The sequence below is a fragment of the Dioscorea cayenensis genome, chromosome 15 (genome assembly GCF_009730915.1).
Source record: "Dioscorea cayenensis subsp. rotundata cultivar TDr96_F1 chromosome 15, TDr96_F1_v2_PseudoChromosome.rev07_lg8_w22 25.fasta, whole genome shotgun sequence".
NCBI lineage: Eukaryota > Viridiplantae > Streptophyta > Magnoliopsida > Dioscoreales > Dioscoreaceae > Dioscorea > Dioscorea cayenensis.
In genome coordinates, this window is record NC_052485.1 from 15,372,472 (window position 1) to 15,398,978 (window position 26,507).

The 26,507-nt window shown below is 37.3% G+C and overlaps 1 pseudogene; it reads right to left on the reverse strand.

Moving 5' to 3' along the window:
* Positions 1-26,507, reverse strand: part of LOC120277723 — a 191,977-nt pseudogene that overhangs the window by 67,244 nt on the left and 98,226 nt on the right.

Here is a 26,507-nt window from a genome sequence, read left to right on the forward strand (position 1 = left end):
AATGTCTACTATTTTTCAGTTTTTAATAAAAAACCTAATCCTATATTTTTTTTATGGCAATGTATCCCATTTTTCAATCAAACCCCTAATCCTATGTTTTCATTTTGAAATGTCTTATATTTTTCAATCAAAACCCTAATCATATATTTTTTTCGTAATGTGTCATACTTTTTAATCAAAATACTAATCCTAAGTTTTTTTTTTTCAAATGCTTGTTATTATTTAATTAAATCCTAAATTATATTTTTTCTTTTGGGAATGTATGTTATTTTTAAATCAAAATAGTAATTCTATATTTTCTTTTCCTAATGTCTCAAATATTTTAATCAAAACCCTAATCCAAAGTTTTAGTTTTGAAATGCCTCCTTATTTTTTAATCAAAACCGTGATCTTATGTTTTCTTTTGTGAATGTCTGCTATTTTTGAATCAATTCCCCAGTCTGATATTTTATTATCAAACTGCCTACTATATTTCAATTAAAACACTAATCCTATGTTTTCTTTTCAGAATGTCTACTATTTTTGAATCAAAACCTTAATTCGATGTTTTCTTATAGTAATGATTTCTATTTTTCAATCAAAACCCTAATCCTATGTTTTCTTTTACGAATACCTACTACATTTGTATCAAAATCCTATTCCTATGTTTTCTTTTCGGAATGTCTCTTATTTTCAAAACAAAACCCAAATCCTATGGTTTTTTCTTAACGTCTCCTATTTATTTGTTTTGAATCAAACCCTTAAATTATGTTTTCTATTCAGAATGTCTCCTATTTTTCAATCAAAAACCTAATCCCTTCTTTTATTTTCATAATGTCTGTTATTTTTTAATCTAAACCCTAATCCTATCTTTTCTTTTCAGAATGTGTCATATTTTTCAAGTTTGAATCAAAATCTTAATCCTTTGTTCTCGAAATGTCTCATTTTTCCAAAACAAAACCATAATGCTATATTTTTTTTTTTTGGAATGTCTTCTAACTTTTAATTAAAAATCTACTATGATGTTTTCCTTGGAATGTCTCATATTTTTCAATTAAAACACTAATCCTCTGTTTGCTTTTCGGAATGGCTCCGGCTTTTCAATCAAAACACTAGTAATAAGTTTTCTTTTCGGAATATCTACTTTTTGTGAATCAGAACCCTAATCCTATTTTTCTTATAATAAAGTCTCCTATTTCAGTCAAAACCTTAATCCTATTTTTTCTTATGATAATGTGTCCTATTTTTAAATTTTTTTAATGCCTACTATATTTAAGAAAAACCCTAATATTATATTTTCTTTTAAGAATGTCGACTATTTTTGAATCAAAACTATAATCCTATGTTTCCCTAGAGTAATGTCACATATTTTTCATTCAAAATCCTAATCTTATGTTTTATTATACTGATGTCTCCTAATTTTTCGTTCAAAACCCTAATCCTATGTCTTCTTTTCGAAATACCTCTTATTTTTCAATCCAAGAACTAATTCTATATTTTTTTTTTTCACAATGTGACCTATTTTTGAATCAAACCCCTAATCCTAGGTTTCCTTTTTGGAATATCTCATATTTTTAAATCAAAACTGTCACGCCCCATCCCGTGGCTCCCACACACGACATACCGCCATGACAACCCAGGGAAGGCCCAACACCTGCCTCAACCCTAGATCGTCATAAGGCTAGACATTCCGTCAATGAATATCATTACCAGCGAAATGTTGGCCGGGAATAATCCATCACTAAATATCATGTCTGCAATGCCATTTCGTTGGTAAAAGTAACTTATGTCAGTAAAAATAAATCACTACCGATTTTTCAATATGTCGGTGATGTTTATATTTCCATCGGTATTGAATTTTTAAAATATCTTTATTAAAATGATTATGTCGGTGTTTTTCGTCGGTATTGAACAAATGTCTGTCGGTAGAAAGTATTTTTGCCCGTCTGTGCCGATTATTAATATAATCTATTACGATCGGTAAAAGGTACTTTTCCATCATTGAAAAGTATTATTTTTGGTTACTAAAAATTATCCATTTATGAGATTCTTGTAGGTAAATATTGTCGGTCGGTAAATCATATTTGTTAATAAAATCCGTCTTTAATAGTAGATTGTTTGTCAGTAAAAGATAATAATATATAAGAATCCTGTCGGTAAAAGTATGTTTTTTTTTATCAAACATTACATTTTTTGTCGATAAAGAATACATTCGGTTGGAAAACATTTCCTTTTTACATCAGTAACAAGGTTCAATAAAACGAATACATCCTAGGGTTCACAATCTAAGTACCCACTAGGGGGTTTAGCTCTCCATGGAGCTAATTACAATCAATGAAATCGAATGTAAAAGCAATAAATACATAGAAAACCCCCTCGATAGTTGTGACGATGGTCCTGTGGAGAGTCCTCTACTCGTCCAAAGGTCCCTTTGTCCGGCCTAGGATACACCTAGCCGGATCGGTGCCGACGAAAGCTCTCCCACTAACCTTCTTCCAAACGGAGCGCGATGTTGGAGCTGTAGAACCTCTCCCAATCCCTAGCCAATACCTCTCAAAACCCTAGCCGCAGGCCCCTCTCAAGTTGGAAAAAAGATGGAGAAAAGAATGTTGAAATCAGGGTTGAAATCGGCTTTTAAAGGGCTGGAATCATGAATCCACATGCCCCTGTTGATATTCCACGCTGGCTTATGGAATTAACACAAGGATGTGTGGAATTTCCATACGCCCGTGTGGCTTCTCTAGCCAACTCCTTCTTCGGCCAGCTGTGAACAATATCTATACAGTGTTGCTACATTGCCCTGCTACAGTACCGTCCAGAAACACTCCCGAAACCATGCTTTCATCGAGGTAACGTAAACGGGCACACGTTTACGTCGTAGATCGCTTTGTTTCTTCAATGAACGACCGCGTTGGTGGAGATCTTGTTACAAAAGCACAAGCCAGAATACTTAGAATGTGACTGCCTCTGTGCTCCTCCAAATCATTGTGCTAGCTTGAATACAAGGAGGTTGGCACACATTCTAACATCTTGAACTGACTTATATTTTCGCGTTTGAACATTCTCAAGATTTCCTCCAAATGGTGCACTCACGATCTACATTGGCTTTCTTCTCTAAGATTCGGCTTCGCAAACCTTTATGCATGAAAGTAACATAAATACACACATATTAGTGTTAAAACCCGATAAAAGTAATGCTCATCATAAGGAAAGAACACTTCGCATTCTTATCATACAAGCACTTATCACAATCCGACCACACATGATAAAATCTTACAAATTATAAAGTTTTAAACACTCAACAAAAAAACTAAGACAAGTTGAAATGCAGTCCAACAAAAAAAAAAGTAGGATTACCAAACTAAATGCCATCTCCATCTCCTTATGCATCTTCTCATTCTCCACCTCGTTCAATGCCTTGTACACCGGTATCGCTTTAATTAATTTCTGATTGGCTTGTTTGGGAAAACAATGTTGGATGTCCGTACTCCACAAACTCTAAGATTTTGTCCATCTTACTTTGTAACCCTGCTTGACGTTGTTGAATACCCAAAACTGTATTTTCTAAATTTTTGACTTTCTCCGCAAGTTGGTTTTGTAATATAGGTTCATTTATTGCGAAAGGCTGATATATGAATGGTCCACAAGCTGAAGCAAATGTGGAAGGCCTAGTAGATGGTGCACTAAACAATTGCCTTGAGTCCACCCTAGTCCCAGATCCATAAACACTTGTACGAGTAGTCTTCAATCCTCCAATTGCATTAGACCATGATTGACCATCAAAACTTGCATCAGAGGATGTATCATCACCATATTTGTCAACCAGTACAACATTATATTTTTCATATAACATGTTTAAAAGTAACTATCATCATATATAATTTACATAATATAAAATGAATACAAAAAAAAAATAGAGTATAAATGGCGCAATTTGACATACACTAACAACTCTTGATTTGTTGTTGACAAATTCACCCTCGCCGCCCTTGCGCTTGTGTGTAACCTAAAAATTTTCAAAATATCCTACCTCCCTACCAAGCTTCTTTGCCTGTATTCTTAGTAAGTAATACATAAATAAAAGATAAAGTTAGCATGGACTAACATAATTGTTACTTAGGTCATGATTTCATAACAAGTGCTAGCAAGTAGTTCATATAATCTAAAATTCAGTAATCTGAATTTTTAAACACTTAAAATAAACACAAACAAACCTTAAGATATTACATCCTCTATTTTAAATTACCTAATGCTAGTCATTAGGTCATATAGCATACAACCTCTGTTTTACATTAGAAATGAAAGAATGCAAAGCAAACATAACTTGAACATATAGCCATGTCATTAGGTCACATATCATGCACTAATTTAAAAAGTTGGCTATATAACTTGAACATAAGCATCAAAGTCAATATAAAAAAAAACAAATTCTAGCATATACATCAACCGATCACAACTTTTGATAAGAAATAGAACTATTATGAAATTGCCAATACAATTTAGGTATCAAATTAGACAGCTTGTTTATGCATTCATCTTTATATAATATTTTCTTTTCAACAAGCCTAGAATCCTAGTTAACTCATCTCATAAAAGATAAACATTTTCACACAAAAAGTCCTTTTGTACTCATAAAATACATTAAAACACACACACACACACACAAAGTAAAATCGAACAAATTTCATTCACATAAAATACATTCAAAATACATATTGCTTATAGTTTTGAATCAAAATTGTAATCTTATGTTTTATTTTTGGAATGCGTACTATATTTGCATCAAAACCCTAATCCTATATTTTCTTTTTAAAATGTCTCCAATTTTTTAAACAAAACATTACTCGTATGTTTTCTTCTTGGAATGTATCTTATTTTATAGTTATGAATCAAAACACTAATTCTATATTTTCTTTTCGGAATACCTCCTATTTTTCAATCAAAATCCTAATTTGATGCTTTTTTTTGGGAATGCCTGTTATTTTTAAATCAAAATAATAATCGTATGTTACCTTTTTGTAATGTATAATATTTTTTAATAATAACAATAATAATAAATATTTTTTGTAAATCTTCTTATTTTTCAATCAAAACACTAATCTTATGTTTTCTTTTTGGAATGTCTGCTATTTTTGAATCAAAACAATAATCCTCTTTTTTTCTTTTTGTAATGTGTCATATTTTTTAATAAAAACTCTAATCTTATGTTTTCTTTCGGAGTGGCTCCTATTTTTGAATCAAAACCCTAATTCTATGTTTTATTTTAGGAATATCTGCTATTTTTGAAGTGAAACCTTAATCTTATGTTTTCTTTTTGAAATATCATCCATTTTTTGTTTTTAAATGGAAACTATAATCCTATGTTTTCTTATAGTAATGTCTCTTATTTTTTAATCAAAATCCTAATCCTATGTTTACTTTTGAGAATGTCTGCTATTTTTCTATCAAAACCCCAAACCTATTTTTGCTTATAGTAATGTCTCCTATTTTTCAATCAATAAACCTATTTTCATTCAAAACACTAATCTTATGTTCTCTATTAATAATGTCTCCTTTATTCAATCAATAGTAATGTCTTCTATTCTTTAATCAAAACACTAATCCTATTTTTTTCTTTTCAGAATGCCTACTATATTTGAATCAAAACCGTGATCCTACTTTTTTTGGTCAGAATATCTCCTATCTTTCAATTAAAACCCTAATCTTATGTTTTCCTTTCTTAATGTCTCCTATCTATCAGTTTTGAATGAAAACCCTGACCTATGTTTTCTTTTCTTAATGTTTCCTATTTTATCAGTTTAAATGAAAACCCTAACCTATGCTTTCTTTTCTGAATGTCTCTTATTTTTAAATCAAAAACCAAATTGTTTCTTTTCTTTTTAGAATGTCTGCTATTTTTGAATCAAGACACTAATCTTATGTTTTTTTTTCGGAATGTGTCCTTTTTTTCAATTTTGAATAAAACACTAATCCTTTGTTTTCTTTTTAGAATGTGTCCTTTTTTTAATCAAAACAATAATCCTATCGTTTGTTTTGGGAATCTTTGCTAATTCTTAATCAAACCCCTAATTCTATCTTTGTTTTTGTAATGCCTCCTATTTCAGAATAAAAATCATATTCCTATGTTTTCTTTTCAGAATACCTCCTATTTTTTAATCAACACCCTATTTTTTTTTTCCTTTTGGCAATGTCTGCTATTTTTCAATTAAAACAATAATCGTATGTTTTCTTTTCGTAATGTCTCATACTTTTTAATCAAAACCCTAAACCTAAGTTTTTTCTAAATGCCTCCTATGTTTTTATTAAAACATTAATCTTATGTTTTCTTTTGGAAGTCTTTGTTGTGTTTTTAATCAAAACATAATCCTATATTTTCTTTCCATAATGCCTCATTTTTTCAATCAAAAAATAATCCTACACTTTCTTTTCTAAATGGCTACTATTTTTTAATAACAAAATCAAATCCTATGGTTTCTTTTGGAAATATCTGCTATTTTTGAATCAAACCCCTTGTCCCTTGTTTCTTTTCAGAATGTCAACTATTTTTGAATCAAAGCCCCAATCCTATGTTTTCTTATAGTAATGTCTCTTATTTTTCATTGAAAACCCTAATCATATGTTTACTTATAGTAATGTCTATTATTTTTCAATCAAAACCATAATCCTTTATTTTCTTTTTTGATGCCTAGTATATTTGAATCAAAACTCTAATCCTATATTTTCTTTTGAAATGTCTCCTATTTTTCAATAAAAAACCTAATCGTTTCCTTTTTGTTCAGAATGTTTGCTATTTTCGAAATAAAACCCGAATCATATGTTTTCCTTATGGAATGTGTAATATTTTTCAGTTTTGAATCAAAATCCTAATCTTATGTTTTATTTTTTGGAATGTCTCATTTGTTTTTAATCACAACCCTAATCCTATCTTTTGTTTTAAGAATGTCTCCTATTTTTGAATCAAAAGCCTAATCATATGTTTTTTTTTTCAAAATGTCTCATATTTTTGAAAAAAAATACTGATCATATATTTTATTTTCATAATGCCTCCTATTTTTGAAATATAACCTCAATCCAATGTTTTTTTTTCCCAACATCTTATATTTTCCAATCAAACCACTATTTCCATGTTTTTTAATCTGAATGTCTCCTATTTATTAGTTTTTAATTAAAAACCTAATCCTATGATTTATTTTCGAAATGTTTCCTACTATTCAATCAAGACTCTAATCCTATGTTTTCTTTTCAGAATTTCTCCTATTTTTTTAATCAATCTCTAATCCTATGTTTTCTTTTCGTAATGTCTCCTATTTTTTAGTTTTGAATGAAAACCCTAATTTTTTTGCTGTCTTTTCATAATGTCTTCTAGTTTTTAAACTAAGCCCAATTATGTGGTTTCTATTTGATATGTCTCCTATTTTTCAACTAGAGCCTTAATCCTTGGAGTCTCACCTAAATTTCAGTTTGAAATAAAAAACCCAATCCAATAATTTTTTATAGGAATGTCTTCTAGTTTTAAATCCACACCCTAATGCTATGTTATTTTGGAATGCCTACTATATTTCAATCAAAACCCTAATCCTATATTTTCTTTTTGGAATGTCTACTGTTTTTGAATAAAAACCGTAATCCCATATTTTCTTATTGTAATGTCTCTTGTTTTTCAACCAAAACCCTTATTCTATGTTTTCTTTTTAGAATGCCTAAAATATTTGAATCAAAACACTAATCCTATCTTTGCCTTTTGGAATGTCTCCTATTTTGCAAACAAAACCCAAATCATATGTTTTCTTTTCTTAATGTCTGCAATTTATCAATTTTGATTCAAAACCCTGACCTATTTTTTTTTGTTTGGAATGCCTCCTATTTTTCAATAAAAGAACCTAATCCTTGCTTTTCTTTTCGTAATTTCTACTATTTTTGAATCAAAACCTTAATCCTATTTTTTCTTTTCGGAATGGCTCATTTTTTTTTAATGAAACCCCTAATCCTATATTTTGTTTTGGAAATCTCTACTAATTTTTAATCAAAACCCTGATCCTATGTTTTCTTTTCGTAATGCCTCATGTTTTAGAATAAAAATCCTAATCATAGGTTTTCTTTTAAGAGTGCCTCCTATTTATCAATCAAAACTTTAACCATATTTTTACTTTTCAAAATGTCTCATATTTTTAAGTCAAAACCATAATTATATGTTTTCTTTTGAAAATGTCTCATATTTTTCAATGAAGACACTAATTGTTTGTTTTCTTTTTAAAAGGTCTACTATTTTTTATTCAAAACTCTAATCCTATGTTTTCTTATAATAATGTCCCCATATTTTTCATTCAAAACCATAACCTATGTTTACTTATTGTAATGTCCTGTTTTTAATCAAAACCCTAATCCTATGTTTTTTTTTAAGAATGTATCCTATCTTTCAATTAAAACCTGAATAATATGTTTTCTTTTCTTAATGTTTCACGCCCCGTCCCGTGCATCCCACACATGACATACTACCACGATAACCCATGAGAGGTCAAACATCTGCCTCAACCCTAGATTGCCATAAGGCTATCCTGTTCCTTGAACAAAACACTATAACAACAAAGAATATTTCACCAATGAAAATATACCACAACCTTATCACACAAGATCAACCATTTAACACAAGGTATGAATTATAAGCAAACCTCATGAGAATAACACAACAACAACAACAATGACAAAGACCCAATCAGGCCATTTTGAAGTCAAGCAAACATTTAGAACTACATCCCAAAAATAGAAAACTATAACCTGAAATACATAATCATCAAAACATCCCAAAATCTGGGTATGGTTTCTAAGAAAACATTGGACAATAGCAACATAGATGAACAATCAAGAAGTAGAATCATATAAGTCGGTCGACACATTAACCTCAGGGATCCCACACTCTACATGGAAAGTACAGGAATATATATGCACAACTAAAAGAAACAAATGCATTGCAAATAGACTCTTGTCAAGCACTTCATGTCCGCATCACTTTGCTGAACTAATACATGGGGAGAAGAGGGAGGGGTGAGCAACTATAGTTACTCAGTGAATGGAAGTTAGCACGCTCTACTCGGAATATACCAAAATAATAAAAACAAACCACTAAAACAATATGGACCTCTAATAAGGGTAGTTTAAAACAAAATTTCTTATAATAATAGTAATCTTTAATATAAAAAAATAATTAAATAATATCAGGAGGTTCTTTTCACCTCAACTACGGTTTTACAACAATGAATCCCCAAAATACACAACACGGGCTCGAATTATAAAATAAGTTAAACATCATGCCAAGCTTCCACCACAAAACATAAACTCTTTCAAAACACCAAAATAATAAATTTAGTTTACCAACAACATGGTATAGATCTCCCAAATAATAAATGGAGGAGACTTCTTCTAGGCCTTTTGGGCCGCCGCCACCACACCTTCTTGAGGCCTTCTGGCCATCTTCTGGTGATGTTCCTTGTAGGAAACGAGATCACATCATCACCAAGAGGGAGAGGAGCATAGGAGAAGGAGTTGCAGTGAGGGTCTAAGCCACGATTGCATCATCATTCGAGGCTTCATCCATTCAAAGTGATCAAGATCGTAGAGAGAGTTTGTTGCTTCTTTATTGTCTTTCTTTTCCTTGAAAGTTGTATAAGTATCCCTCATCAATAGGGATGAAACTATTTTTGTGTTTGGATGTGGATGAACCTTAGGGTCTATTCTTGTGTATGAACTTGGGATGTTGTTCTTCATTTAATTTGATTGTTATTTCAGATTCAATCTTTCGTGCTTTGATGCTTAGAATTACATTTATGGAGAAATCCATAATTCTATTATGAGTTGTATGCGTACATGTGACCTACTCACATATACTAGATCTAGGAGAGATTGAAATGGGATTTTTGTGCCGACACGCCGAGATATCGGGTGTTGGTAGCCCTCCAATGCTAGGATTAAGCCGAAGGATAGTAGGTTTACTCCTATTAGAGATTTCCTTCAACTCATTGAAATCGTAGGTGGGTTAATCCGGAAGAGATTCCAATTAACACTCATATGGGATTAGGGGTTAACCGCCGAGAAATTGGGGTTAACCTATTTATGAGATCTCTAGGTCTTAAATGCCATCAATACACTTTAAACGATCGAAGTTTGTGACTTAATGATAGCCCTAGGAGCATTCCTTATCCGAACACCACCTTCTCTTACTTGACCCTCCCTTGTTTATTTATTTATGTGTGTTAGTTACCCGGCCATAGAATTAGCTTAGGTTAGTTTATTTTGTTTTATTTGTTCTTCTTACTAAGGATTGTAGGCTAGATAATAGATGAAGTGAGAGTAATAATACTTCCTTGGCCCCGTGGAATACGACTCCTGTGTCACTCACAGTGTATTACTTGGCGATCCTGTATACTTGCGGGGAAGTAATCAAGATTCAGGCGCCGTTGCTTGGGAATTGAAGGAATATTAGGAAAGCTTGTACTCTATTGCTCTAGCCATTTTCTTTTATTTGTACATATTAATCTTTGTATATATTTTTGTTATTTTATTTAACTTTGTTCTTTATATCCTCTTTTGTGCAAGGTACAATTTTCTTGGAAAATGCAAGGGGCTTGCAATTTGAATGATTCTAACTCAAGTTCTGCAACTAAAGTTGATGCCCATGTTGACTATATTGAGGGGCAAAGAACTCAAGGAAATCCATGTAGCACAACTTATGATCCATAGTGGGAATACGACCCATATTGTTCATGGAATCAAGGGCAACAACCACCACTAGTAAACAGATTTACTACAGAGGACGTGTTGGCAAAATTCATGATAAATGCTGAACAGAGATTTCGAGACATCAACACCAAATTTGACACCCTCACCACCGAACTTCATGCCCTTGATGTGAAATGTAACGCCCGATTTGAGGCCATCGATGCTACACTTTTGTTGGTGCAAGCTTTTCTTGACAAGTTAGAGAGTCGGATTGAACAATTAACTCAAGAACGAGTAATAGAACTCCCAACCACAACCAACAATGAAATTGAAGAGAGATATGATGGAAGGGAGGTGGATGAGAACTTTGGTGTATTGGAGGTAAAAAGGGTTGAAGAAGTGGCACCAATATCACTTGAGCTAGCCCTTAGCATGGAAGTGAATTAAAACACCAAGCACAAAACAGAATTATTCGGGACAATTGAAGATTTGGGTAGGAGGTTGAAGCCATCCAATGACCCACCGATACCAATGTTGGACACGTCCCGACAAAAACCTTTTCCTTGGAGGCGCAAACAATTTTTGTGGGTAATTAATGGAAGATTGACAATGGTTGAAGAAGAAGATGTGGGTAGGAGGTTTACACCATCCAAAGACCCACCGATGGCGAGTTTGAAAAATTTTCAACCTTACCTATTCCCTTGGATGCCAAAATGATTTTTGAGGAAGCTCAAAGGAAATTCAGTCGGGAATAGAATGGGATCCACCCAAGTTCAAAACGATCTAAGGATCCACCTTACCTATTCCCTTGGAGGCCAAAACCATCTAAGCATCCACTCAAGTTCAAGTTGCACAACTCCCGGCCTAAACTTTTCCCATGGAGGCCTAAAGGTACCATGTTCATGGTCTCCACAAGCTCACCATCCTGAAAGGAAATTCTTTTCTTTCATGGAAGTAGCTATGCTACATGTTGCTGGGAGGAACACACCCTCTTCAAGCCTCCTTAAAGGTAACAAAGAGGTACGTTGAGCTAATGACGTTAAACAAGCTCTTCTTGGGAGGCAAACCAAGCTTCAATTTTCTTAATTTTCTTCTTTTCATATTTATAGTTAAGTGTAGATTGTGTTCTTGTTAAGTGTATTTGTGTTTCCTTTATGTTTTTGTTGTGTGAATATGTCCATGATTGCATGCCTTGTGCATTTTTTCTCATCACCTTTCTTGTGGTTTAATCACTTATCTTCTTGAGAAACTCATGTTTTTGATGTTATTTCATGCATTAGATTGACTTTTTAAACTTTCTTTCAAGTTAGGAGGTGTTTTAAATCCCTTTAAAGCCTTCCTTATTCACTTGGAAAGAGAATTTTAGCTTATAGATGTTTCTTGGGTGCATACAGCCTCAATGAGGTCCTCATTGAGGCCGTATGCATTGTAGCAAGAGCTATGTCTTAACTTTTTGGCCACCTTTTCTCACTCTTCTTTCTCCACCTTCTTCACCCCATTTTCTCTCTTCTTTTTCCACTCATCCCTTGGCCAAAAACTCTCATTTCTTCTACTAGATCACCTCCTAACGTCTTTGAGACTTCGATCTAATGGTTTACCAAAGTTTTAACTCGAGTTTTCTCAAGGTTTTGTTGGTAAGCTCTTTGATGCCTTAGTATTATCTTCTTCATTTTTCTTACATTCTTCGAGCTTATTTGTGGAATTTATCAAGTATTTTGGTTGGTTTTTATGGTGTGATTGTTGTGGATGAAGTCTCCCTTCAATTTATGTAAACATTTTTCGATTTTCATGCTTTTGGGGAGGTTCTTTCGAAGTGAACAGTACCTAACGGCCCCCATACGGCCGTATGACCACTATACATTGTTGTTTTTCATTGTTTGTTCATCTCTTTCACTACATTTTGAATTATATCAGATTTTTCTATAGTTGATTGGGTTTTTCATGGTTTGTAGGAATGTTGTGGATAAAAAAATTGACAACAATCATGGAGTTATATCAACACCACACGGGTGACCACATTTTTTGGACAAGAATACCATAGAGCAAGATGTCATTTTGTGATGAGAAACCTAATTCTAAGGACAAGGACTTGCATGGACACTTTGTTTTATTGTTTAGACTTTTTTTTCTAGTTTTTGTGTTCTCTTTGTGTATTGTTTTAGTTTTTGCATGATTACTCCCTATGTCTCCTTTGTAAATTTTTGTGGAATGATGATGTCCCCTTTATGCCTTGCAGGGCAATAAGGGAGCTTGGTGAGCCCTACTTCCATTTGGTGGAAGCTGGACCCGACATGTATAGCTCACCGTACCTTATGTTCGAGTCATACCTTGCCCTTTGCACAAGAAGAACCGGAGAAGTTCGTTTTCACCATCCATTTTTGTTTTCATTACATATATTACCTTGCTTTTCAGGATTAGTGTACATTGGGGACAATGTACAACACTAGGTATGGAGATGGCTGTATTTTATGTATTAGGGTCATTGTTTACATGCTAGTGCTACCCATGATGACTTGTTCATTTTTGTAAGACTCTTCTAGCATGGATTAATGATTGATGTGAGTTACATATTTGTGGTTGTACTCTATTGAATCCTATTTCACCTCTAATATTGTCTTGTGCACTGAATCTTGTGTACTGAATCTTGTGTTGATGCCTTGGTAATAGCCAACTTGACTACTCTGTCTCTCTTGTATGCTTAACACACAACTTTGAATACATGGTCTTAGAATACTATGTTCTTTCTTTCAATAAACTCTTAAGAACTTCTTAGTCTTATTGAGCTACTTTAGTTTTGTGGCATGTAGTGTAGTCTGAAGACGTGATCTAAGGTGAATGTGAAAAAAAAAATTTAAAAGAAACAAAAATGGAGTCTATGTTAGTATTCCTTTGCTAATGAAGCATGAATGCGTCTATGTAGACTGTAATCGGGTAGTTTGGTGGCTCTTATGCCTAACCAGCATGTGCACCCTCCAAAAAGATTTTTTGTGTAGTCTACGTTAGTCAGACTTGAAAAAAAATGACTGGAAATAAAATGAATGAATGAAATGAAAATAAAAACCCTAGTGATCTTTTTGACTGCCTACTAGAGGTTCCGAGAAGAAAAATGGGAGTTAGTTCAAGTTTAGGACTTAGAAGGATCTTACTTGTTCATTGAAGTAGCACTTAGCATTTTAAGTCTCAGTATTCTTAGCTTGTGGAGTGATTAGCATCTAGAGCTGTACTGATTGAAGTTTGTAGGCTAGACTAGATCAGGGCAGATAAGGTAGAAGACACACACACATGGCACAAACATATAAGAGGTGGGATAGGATCTTTTTGTTGTGCTTACTATTTGCAACTCAACATCTATGTATCATTATCCATTGCTTTTAGATTCTTGTATTTATTTGAGCCGGAGGTAACACATTTAGCCACTTATCATTGTCTTCGCTTGTCATGATTTGTTTGCTTGGTGTCAAGCAAACGCATAGTTGTGGGGATATTTGATAAGTGTCTAAATGTACGTATTTTAGTATATATATTTGATACTTCTGGCATGTATTTTTATATGAATGGATGCCATTTTGTACTTAATCGAGTATTATTTGCTTCGTAGGGCGCGGAAAAGCCATGAAAGACACGAAGATATGATTTGGGCAAAAAAGAGAAGAAAACCAGGCCGTAGTACTGTAGCAGATCACTGTAGCAAGATCACTATAGCAACCATTGTAGTACTTGGACAATTTTTGAGTCAGGAATTGACCCAGGCCATACGGCCTCAATGCTGCTCTAGATTAACCCAGGGATGGATACTGTAGCAAGGGAAGCCAATTTCAATCTTGATCCATACGACCTCATTGAGGCCATCATTTACCAGTGTTACACCCCGGGATTGACCCCGGGATGGCTCAAACTTGGGGGTATAAAAGCACAATTCTAGGGCAAATGGAGGAGACTTCTTCTTGGCCTTTTGGGCAGCCGCCACCAAACGTTCTTGAGGCCTTCGGGCCATCTTCCTCCGATGTTCCTTGTGGGAAATGAGCACACATCATCACCAAGATGGAGAGGAGCATAGGAGAAGGAGTTAGAGTGAGGTTTTAAGCTACCATTGCATCAACATTCGAGGCTTCATCCATCCAAGGAGATCAAGATCGTAGAGGGAGTTTTCTTGCTTCTTTATTGTCTTTCTTTTCCTTGTATGTTGTATAAGTATCCCTCATCATGAGGGAATAACTTATTTTGGCATTTGCATGTGGATGAACCCTAGGTTCTATTCTTGTGTATGAACTTGGGATGTTATTCTTCATTTAATTTGATGGTTGTTTGAGATTCCATCTTTCATGCTTTGATCCTTAGAATTACATTTATGGAGAAATCTGTAATTCAATTATGAGTTGTATGCATAGATGTGACCTACTCACGTATACTAGATCTAGGAGAGATTGAAAGGGGATTCTTGTGCCGACACGCCGAGAGATCGGGTGTTGGTAGCCCTCCAATGCTAGGTTTATGCCGAAGGATACTAGGTTTACTCCTATTAGAGATTTCCATCAACTCATTGCAATCGTAGGTGGGTTAATCCGGAAGAGATTCCAATTAACACTCATATGGGATTAGGGGTTAACCGCCGAGAAATTGGGGTTAACCTATTTATGAGATCTCTAGGTCTTAAATGCCATCAATACATTTTAAACCATCGAAGTTTGGAACTTAATGATAGCCATAGGAGCATTCCTTATCCTAACACAACCTTCTCTTGCTTGACACTCCCTTGTTTATTTATTTATGTGTGTTAGTTACCCGGCCATAGAATTAGCTTAGGTTAGTTTATTTTGTTTTATTTGTTCTTCTTACTAAGGATTGTAGGCTAGATATTAGATGAAGTGAGAGTAATAATACTTCCTTGGCCCCGTGTAATATGCCACTGTGTCACTCATAGGGTATTACTTGGCGATCTGATACACTTGTGCGGAAGCAATCAATAATAAGAAGAAATCTTCTTACTCCATTTAGAGTTTAAAACCTCCAATCAACGAAATGTCATACATGCAAGCTTTAAAAATAAGTTGGGCAACAAACCAGGCTTTACAATACTACAAGTAAATCCAAAAGTTTTAAATAATTATAGATATAGCAAACATTGAAATATAAGTTTTAACAATTCTGACCTGTTGAAGATTTCAAAAGTTCGACAATAGCAACGATAACATGAATAAAATAAGTGAAACAAGAAATCATGTTTGCATAAATAATGTACCAATAATTACCTTTGTAACACATCAATGAGTTAAAATCAAACATAAATGCAGAGTCCTGCATTATTTTCAATAACTCGATAAAAATGAAGTTTTATGAATAATGAAATCGATAATCGTATGCGTAATAAATAGCCTCCAAAACCCTCCATCGCTAACCGTGGCCATGGTTAGGTCAGGAACCACCATGATGCGCGTATCTTGGCGTTGGCCATTGGGGAACTCGTGTGGTGACTCCGTGCACCCAACCCTGCACACCTTTCAGGCTCTCTACACGCACCCCTGAAAGGGCGAAACCTCATCTGGGTACTCCACGCCACCCCAACTAGGTTGGCCCATGCAAACCCTAGCCTTACTGTAATAAGTATTGGGGATCCTACCATGTCTTAATCAAAACATTTAACTAACAATCCAGCCCATATCCATAGGCTCAGTATATACCTCAATATTATTGTAAAATTCACATCGAGAGATCACAAGTGTTCACAATTGCAATTCTCACTCCAAGAGTGAATAACTTGATTATAGCATCTTCATTGAAACCATTTTCATAAAAAAAACATCAATTTGAAAATAGTCCTTGAAAATACACTTCAAGTGTAACATCATCAAAATGTGTTTCAACTTAGTTTTGCACAACTCATTCAATATCATAACAAGAATATCCAACTTCAAAGAAAATCCAAATAAGAGAGAAAGGAAGAAGGACAAGATCAAATGAAGCACATCCTTACCTCAAATCATCTCAAAAACCCTAAGGAAAAGCAATTCTCAAGAGAGAAAGAAGATATCTTCAAGTTTTTCTTGATTCAAGGCAAGAGATGATGGGTTTGAGAAGTGGAGAAGAAGGTTCTAGATGAGGAGGAAAGTGGAAGAGAAAAGGTCTCAAGGAAAGGTGTAGAAAGAATGAGAAAAAGATGAGGAAAAGAGAGCACGGGTTTGTCAAAGTAATAATCCAGGATGAGCGGGTAACGAATCCACAGGGAGTAGGGAATAAAACCACTTAATCCGCTTCTTAGCTATGTGAAAAATCAGTAGTGATAAGTGTGACAATGATTCAATTCTCAAAAGTAAAAACAACAAGTAAGAGAGCACGAGTAAAGGAAGAGGTAAGGCAATCGATAAAGATGGGGTACTCGGATAATGCTCCGCCTAGGACAATTGTCTCAAGTGCAAGAACCCTCTATTATGCTTCCTAATCAATGCAATGGTGAGTCGTGGAAATCCTTAAATACATAGTCCCAAATCTAAGGCCAACTATGCCTAACTCTATACATGTCTCGGAGGAGAGATTAGATAACCTCTCAACCTCGCACTCGAATAGAGTTGCAATGAGCTCTAGGGATTCCAAGTGATAAATCTCTTCTTAATTATAGACCTAACCCTTTGGTCCAGGTGGAAGTCCCTAACCAAAATTAAGCCCTAGATACTAAGATCACCTTAATGCTTCACTCCGTTGCACGCGCAACTAAGCGCTAGCAGAGGATCATCCCTTAGACCATTCACTCTATTATGGCCACAAAGAACTCGAGGAATGGAGGTAGAATCTATCACGTCAGAGGGGAAAGGGGACACTCCTGTACCTCTCGACTCACCCTCTCAACCCACTCCAACCTAGCTTTGTCTAACGCTCGTGGTGTGTCACTCACTCACAAGGTTACCAACAAGAACTCTCAATCCTAGTGTCACTGTAGGGGAAATGTTCATACAATCAAGCATTCAAGGTTGGAACTCACAATAAACATCAATTTATTGAAAACATCATAAAGAGGTTCAAAGAAACAAATACATCATAGGGTTCACAATACCCGAGTACCCACTAGGGGTTTAGCTCTCCATGGAGCTAAGTACAATCAAAGAAATAGAATGTAAAAGCAATGAATCCATAGAGAAACCCCCTTGATAGTCGTATCGATGGTCTTGTGGAAAGTCCTCTACTCGTCGTCCAAGGATTCACTTGTCCGGTATAGGATACGCCTCGACGGAAGCTCCCCTACCAACCTTCTTCCAAAGGAATGATGATGTCGGAGCCATAGAACCTCTCCAAAACCCTAGCCAATACCTCTCAAAACCCTAGCCAAAACCCTCTCTCAAGTTGGGGAAAAGATGGAGAAAAGAATGCTGAAATCGGCTTTAAATAGGGCTGGAATCGGCATCCACACGGTCTTGTGGATTTTTCACACGCCCCTGTGGAATTTCCACACAGGGGTGGGTAATTTCCACACGCCCGTATGGATTCTCTGGAATTTTGATTTTCGGCCGGATGTGAACAGTGCTGCTACAGTACTTTTTCTGCAATGCTCTGCTGCGTTACCTGGCCTAAAATACTTCCCGAGTCCATACTTTCATCGAGATGACGCAAACGGGCACACGTTCACCTCGTGAATTACTTTGCTTCTTTAATGACGGACAAGTTGATGGAGATCTTGTTCTATGTGCATAAATCGGAATGCTTGAGTGTGACTGTCCTTGTGCCCCTCCAAATGGTTGTGCTAACTCAAATATGAGGAGGTTGGCACACACTCTAGCATCTCACACCCGACCTAAGTCTTCGCGTTTGAACCTTAGCAAGATTTCCTCCAAAATCGGTACATTATGATCCACATTGGTTTTTTTCCTTCATACTCAGCCTCACAACCCTACCTGCACGAAAGTAACATAAAAACACACATATTAGTGTAAAAACCTGAGAAAAGTAATGCTCAACATAAGGAAAGAATGCTTCGCGTTCATATCACACAAGCACTTATCAAACTCCTCGACACATAAGCTTTTGCTTGTCCTCAAGCAAAAATTAAACATTCTGTGCATAGATGAAGGAAATATTGGAAGTGCTTGGCCTTAGGTTCACCAAAGTGTACAGAGAGAGCATTTTAAACGTAAGGGAAATTTCAACATTAAATACAAAAAAAATCAAAGCTCTAGCTAAAAACTTGAATCAAAAAGGACAACAAACCCGAAATCGTGTACGTGTGTGAACTCACTGAAAACAACCCAAGGTATACTCCTCAAAGTTCTAAGTACAAGGGACTTATTTATCTACAAAAGTGACAACAATTTCAAAGATGGTAGTAGCTTCACACATCCTCTAAGGTAGCCCTTTCCAAAGCGGCCGCTAAGGTGGCTTTCACACTTTCGAGGTGGTAGCTCTTTCTACCGGAGTGGTAGCTTTCAGTCATCCTATGAGATAGCTCTTTCTCTCATTAGGGCATAACTATTATCCGACTTATGAGAGTAGCTTCATACTACATAGGTGGTAGCTCTTTCCACCCAACAAGCACAAATAAACGGTATAATTATTTTGTTCTTTCTTTTCATTTTCCATTTTTGTTTCTTTTTCGTTTTTTCCATTTCTTTTTTTTTACACAAAACATAACTATAAATAGTCCCTTTAACATCGAACATGAGTTTCCAAAAGAGTTTAAAGAGTGAGTAGTGCAACAAATGTCAATTGGGTAAAAATTCCTAGAAATTCAAGCAAGAACTAGAGCATGAAAACATTCAATGTTAAAAATTCTCCTAAACTCAAGAATACAATCATTGCAACTAAGGTGAACCACCATTGGCTATGTGAGCATGTATAACAATCAAAACTAATATAAAAGATATGTGCACTATGAAACTACCCCCCACACTTAAGTTGTACATTGTCCCCAATTTACACATGCAAGCTCACTTATAATGTATATCAATGAAGAATATATATGTGGGAGAAGAAATCAAAACAATACTCCCCTGACTCCTAGTGTCACGTTTGATGGAGCTAAGTCCTTGGATGTAATGTTTCGACGGGTTGTGAAGCTGACACGGGCAAGTGCGAAGCACCTTGGCCGTGCCCATGACAGAGTCTCAATTCCCATGATGAGAAGACCATCTACATGCATACACGAGGCGGTTGAGTGAAGCTCAATAAAACAAAAATAACTCAAGTATATATAAAAGATAGACAATGAATACAACTCGAGATGCAAAATGAAAATAAACTCAGAAGGAGAATCCTTTCTGAGTGAACAAGTCTAAAATAAAATGCAAAATAAAGGAATTGCAGAAAAATAAAGTCAAATGTCGGTGTCACGCTCTGTCGGCTCCTTTGCTAGTACTGGTGGTGGGGAAACATAAGGTGGATCCACTGGTGCTGGTATAGGAGATGGGGGTGCAGGAGATGCCGAGTTGGGCTGAGGAGTCCTCGGTCGCAAGTCAAATGAGGAGGCGATGTCTCGCTCTAAGATCTACTGTAATACGTCAAAACGTGCCATGAACTCTGTGTACTGAGTGGCCTGCGTAGCCCTAATCTTGGCAATCTCTGCTCGAACCTCAGCCACCCCTGTCCGTATCACTCCCACCGCACTCCCGAGCCTCTCGAAGCGATCATGGGCTCGAGGTGGTGTAAACAAACGTACGGGGGGTACCTTCAAAACCGTTGGAGGTGCCTCAATCTCCATTGGTACTGACTGAGGCTCATCACCTGTATCATCGAATGGTATATTCAGCACATAAACACCATTTGGATATTTACTGACCAAACCTATGAGCCTCATTGTCTCGAACCCAAGTGGTGCTGGTATTATCGTCTTCTCAGCTCCGTTGATTGTGTCTCGTAGACCCATCCCCAAAATGAGTCTAGTAATGTATGAACCTGAGAAAATGACACCTAGTCTGGGATACTGTCCTTGATGCTTCAAATACTCTGCTAAAATGTGCCCCAGATGGATCGGCTTGTTCCTAACCATGGAGTATAGGTACAGAAGTTCTTGCTTGTTTATGACTCCCATGCTATCACCGCGACCATTCACTGACCTGCTTATGATGGCATGAAGATATCTGTAACTAGGTCGAGATAAACATGAGGCCTTAGACATTCTTTGTTCATATCGCCCCTTACCACATAGTATTTTATACGCCTCCTTGGGAGATAAACCCGACATGTTAATTGGAAGACTCTCATACTCCTCAGTTTCAGTATACTCCTGATCATATAGACCAAGTCTAGTGGAGAACTGTGTGACGCTCATACTATGATGTTGCCTAAAAGCTCTGAACTGAATAGCGCCGACACTATCAAAATGAGCATAAGAGCGGTCGAACTCAAATGAAGCAAGCACCTCTAAAGTGAGTGAGCGGATAGCAGGGACATGAATATTCAATAACTTGTGCCAACTACCGACCAATAATAGTTTCTCGACCTCATCAGCCAAGTCATCTGCTAGTTGCACCTTCCTGAGTGACCCAACATCCGGGATTCGCGTTTGACCAAACTTAAGCTTCGCTAACCACTCAAACCGAGCTCGATGCGCAGGAAGTGTGAATTCCATGACTTCCGGCTCAAGGGCAGGCCCTCTAGGATGTTTAGTAATTGCCTTCTTCGATCTTGTGGCAATACTTGCATGTATTAGAAAAAGAAAATCAATAAGTTTCATTCAGACTGCAGGAAAATAACAACGTACGGCCGTGCGAAAATTCCACAGGCACGTGTACTTTCACGGGGCGTGGAAAACTCACGGCTCTTGTATCCATTCTTCCATCTACACCCCTATCTCACTTCTAGACCTTCTCAAAAACAAATGATAACCATTTTAGTAAGAAACCGATGTGCATTATCCATTTTAATTGCAGGTAATCAGCTAGACTCAAAGCAAGTCGGTGACGAGAGGAAACAAAGGCTTACCGATGGGTTGAAGCTAAACACCCTTACAATCCGCACAATGCACAATCAATCGATTCAAAGACAACAATAGGAGGACAGGAGAATGTCAGAAAATGTTCTTTAGGCGGCTTAGGGTCAGCTGAGGAACAAGGTGTGACCAATGTATTGTGAGAGCAAACAGTTTTTTAATTCCTGGAGATCCACACGGGCGTGCGGGAATCACCCACGCCCTTGCGCCCTCGAAAGAAGGTCTCACAGGGGCAGACCCACGCCCATGTAGCTTCACTTGATATCCGAGGAAAAATCGCTAAGTGTTCCACACGCCCGTGCGGAAATTTCGCACGGGCGTGGGCATTCACAGGCCCAGCTCACAGGGTTGATCGCATGCCCTTGTGGCTTCTCGGGATGGAGAGAACTCCTCTGCACAGTTTCACACGGGCGTGTGGAAATTACCCACGACCGTGCAAGTTTCACAAGGTCGCCCATGCGCTCTCGGGATAATTTGACAAACTCTGCAGGAAATCACATGCCCGTGCGAAAATTACACACGGGCGTGCGATATTCGCATGGTCATTCACAGGGGCAGTCGAACGCCCCTGTGCCTTCTCTGGATGAGCTCTGACATGCGTCCGAATATGCGTGTGTGTACCACAAGTGCACGGGTGTCAAAGTAATAATTACCCCGGTGAGTGGGTAGTCGAATCCACAGGGAACAGGGGTACTAGTACTAACTTCTTCTCTGCTTTCTAACCTAATGATAAATGGAAAGGTGTGGTGATCTAATGTGTGAAGAAATGAATACTGGAGATGAATATGCAAGGGTTACATGGATGGAGATCTCAATCAGTAAAAGTGTGGTATTCGGGCAATGCTCCCCATAGGATTCAGGTATTAGGTACCGAATAAGCAAAGTGTTTCTATGATGAGTAAGTTAAGTCGTGGAAATCCAAATATAATTGGATCCGGCTTCCCGATCACAGATACTAGTCCCCTACGAGGTCCCGGTGGAGAAATCGCTCAACCTCAACACCTCACACCACATATGACTGCAAAGCACTCTAGGGATTCCAAGAGGTGTATCCGATTCCTAAAGATTGATCCAACCCTAATTCCCGGCGAAAGATCCTAACCCCCCTACAAGGTCCCGGCGGAGAAATCTCTCAATCTCACGCCTCACACCAAATATGGTTGAATAGAGCTTAGGGAACGGAGATAGAATACACTCAATCGGAAGGGAGAGGGGACACTCCACTATCTCATGACTCACCCTCTCAACCCTCTTTAACCTTGAAGTTCTAACTCTAATGGAGACCTCTCTCACATCAAAGTAACAAATCATGCAATCCAATCAACCACAAGGATTAATTAAACAAGCAAGCAATGAGAATACAAGATTAAAACTTAATCAAACTCGGATTAAATTGAAACACTAAGCAAATCCACAAAAGATGAGAATCCTAGGGTTCACAAGCCTAAATACCCTCTAAGGTTTTAGCTCTCCATGGAGCAACATACAAAACACACCATCAATGAATGAAAGTACATTAAAACCATAGTAATAAACCACCTTATATATGAACTTATGGCCTTGATGGAGAGCTTCGACGTCTTGAAGGACCCACTCGGAAGCTAGGTTAACCGGTGGCTTTGTTGATGCTATGACGGAGGAGGAATCGATCAAAGTTGGTGACGAAGCGCCTCCAAAGCCGCAAAGACCTCCTCTCCAAACCCTAGCCGTCTCACACCTCAAGAGACGCACAAAAGATGAGAAATAATAGGGTAAAACGGCTATTTATAGGCCTTAGATCACGTCTGTCTCGTGCCCTCATGCGCCCGTGTGGATTTTCCACGCGTCCGGGTGGGCTGCAGGAATTTCCACGCGGCCGCATAAACAGTAATTTTGCTGCAGTAAATTGCTACATTACTTTTCACAAACCACGATCCGAACACTCTTCTCTTGAGGCCACATGTCCGGGCACATGTCCATGTGGTAGGCGATAAAACCTTTATTCAACAACGTATCTTTGAGAGCTATTGCAATCTTCACAAAGAGAAGGAACATGAAGATGTGGCTACCTTTGTGCCCTTCCAACTAGTGAATTGACTTGAATCTTGTTGGAAGTTGGCACACATCTCCATGTTTATGAATTCCTCTCGTGTCTTGGTCCTTGAATTGAACAAGAACTCCCAACATTGTGTCTTTATAGCCTATCTTTGTTTCCTTTTTACTCTTCATGGCATTCACAACCTATATGCATAAAAGAACACCAAATACACAATATGAGACATAAACCATGGTAAAAATGATGCTCAATGAATGTAAAACATATATAAAATGATGCTCGGGGCCGAGAAGATGAGTGTACTCGCTCCCCTGGGTCTAGAGACGATGCGGTCGATGGGCATGGTCCGCAGGGTTCGGACAGGGGTTTTTGCGTTAGTTTTACCAGCCCCGGAGATAGCTGAGGATGAGGGTGATGAAGCCAGAGCATCTCAACCCGCCCCCAAGCCTCAGCTTGCATCGATGGACACCGAGGTTCCTCCAGCGGCCGAGGAACCATCTCTCCCTCTAGTGCGTATGTTTTCACCTTCTCGAGCCAATGATCGCTTTGAGAGGCTCGAGAATGCTATAGGAGTGGTCCGAGCCGAGGTTGCTGAGATTAGGGCTATGCAGGCCACTCAGTACAAAGAGTTCATGGTGCGTTTCGACATATTACAGCAGATCCTAAAGCAAGACGTTGCCTCATCATTCGTCCTATAGCCGAGGACTCTTCAGGCACCGCCAGTACCTCCAGCACCTCCATCCTCGACCCCAGCACCAGAGGACCCACTATATGCTTCCACATCAGCAGCAGCATCAGCGGAGACTGAGAGTGACTTCGACACTTGACCTTGCTTTTACTTTCATGCATTTTACTTTATCTTATTTTCTTGTTTTTAGACTTGTTCACTCAGAAAGGATTTTTCCTTCTGAGTTTATGTTATTTTGCATTATCGAGTTGTATTCATTGCTTTATCTTTTATACACTCGAGTTATTTTTGTTTTTCTTGAGCTTCACTGAATCCCCTCGTGTGTGCCTGCAGATGGTCTTGTCTTCTTGGAAATTGAGACTTAGTCATAGGTACGGCCAAGGTGCTTTGGCACTTGGCCGTGCGAGTTTCACAACCCGTTGGAACACTACTCCCAATGAATTAGCTTCATCAAACGCAACACTAGGAGTTAGGGGAGTATTGTTTTGATTGCTTCTCCCACATCTATTTTTGAATGATATATTTTGAGTGAGCTTGCATGTGTACATTGAGGACAATGTACAACTTAAGTGTGGGTGGGAGTTTCATAATGCGCACATCTTTTCTATTGTTCTTGATTGATATATGCTCACATAGCCAATGGCGGTTCACCGTAGTTGCAATGATTGTATTCTTAAGTCTAGTAGAATTGTTAACATTGAATGTTTTCATACTCTAGTTCTTGCTTGATTTTTTAGGAATTTTTGCCCGATTTACACTTAGTGCACTACTCACTCTTTGAACTCTATTGGAAACTCATGTTCGATGTTAAAGGGACTAGTTAGGTTTATTTTCTTGTGCTAAACTCAAAAAAAAAAAAAAATTTGAAAAGTAAAAGAAGGAACAAAATAGTTTTATTGTTTATTTGTGTTTGTTGGGTCGAAAGAGCTACCACCTATGAAGTATGAAGCTACTCTCACAAGTCGGATACTAGTTATGCCCTAATGAGAGAAAGAGCTATCTCAAAGGATGAGTGAAAGCTACCACTCGGGTAGAAAGAGCTACCACCTCGAAAGTGTGAAAGCCACCTTAGCGGCCGCTTTGGAAAGGGCTACCTTAGAGGATGTGTGAAGCTACTACCATCTTTTAAATTTTTGTCACTTTTGTAGATAAATAAGTCCCTTGTACTTAGAACTTTGAGGAGTATACCTTGGGTTGTTTTGAGTGAGTTCACACACATACATGAAATTCGGGTTTGTTATCCTTTTCGATTCAAGTTTTTAGCTAGAGCATTGATTTTTCGTATTTAGTGTTGAAATTTTCCTTACTTGTAGAATACTTTCTTTGTATACCTTGGTGAACCTAAGGCCAAGCACTTTCAATATTTTCTTCATCAATGCACATAATGTTTTAATGTTTGCTTGAGGACAAGCAAAAGCTTAAGTGTGGGGGAGTTTGATAAGTGCTTGTGCAATATGAATGCGAAGCATTCATTCCTTATGTTGAGCATTACTTTTCTCAGGTTTTTACATTAATATGTGTGTTTTTATGTTACTTTTATGCAGGTAGGGTTGTGAGGCCGAGTATGAAGGAAATAGGCCAATGTGGATCATAATGCACCTATTTTGGAGGAGATCTTGCTAAGGTTCAAACGCGAAGACATAGGTCAGGTGTTAGATGCTAGAGTGTGTGCCAACCTCCTCGTATTCGAGTGAGCACATTCATTTGGAGGGGCACAAAGGCAGTCACACTCGAACATTCTGATTTATGTATATAAGAACAAGAGATCCACCAACGTGCACATCATTGAAGAGGCAAGTGATTCACGACGTAAACGTGTGCCCGTTTGCGTTACCCCAATGAAAGTATGGAATTCGGGAGTATTTCCGCTATAGTACTGTAGCAGGTTACTGTAGAAAACAATGTAGCAAGTACTGTAGCAGCCCGACCGAGAAATCAGAGAAACAGAGAATCCACACAGGCGTGTGGAAATTATCCACGCCCGTGTGGAAATTCCACAGGGGCGTGTGACATCATACACGCCCGTGCAGTCGCCCGATTCCAGCCCTATTTAAAGCCGATTTCAACCCCGATTTTGGTTTTCTTTTCTCCATCTTTTCCCCAACTTGTGAGAGGACTTCAGCTAGGGTTTCGAGGGGTATTGACCAAGGTTTTGGAGAAGTTCTACGGCTCCGACATCGTGA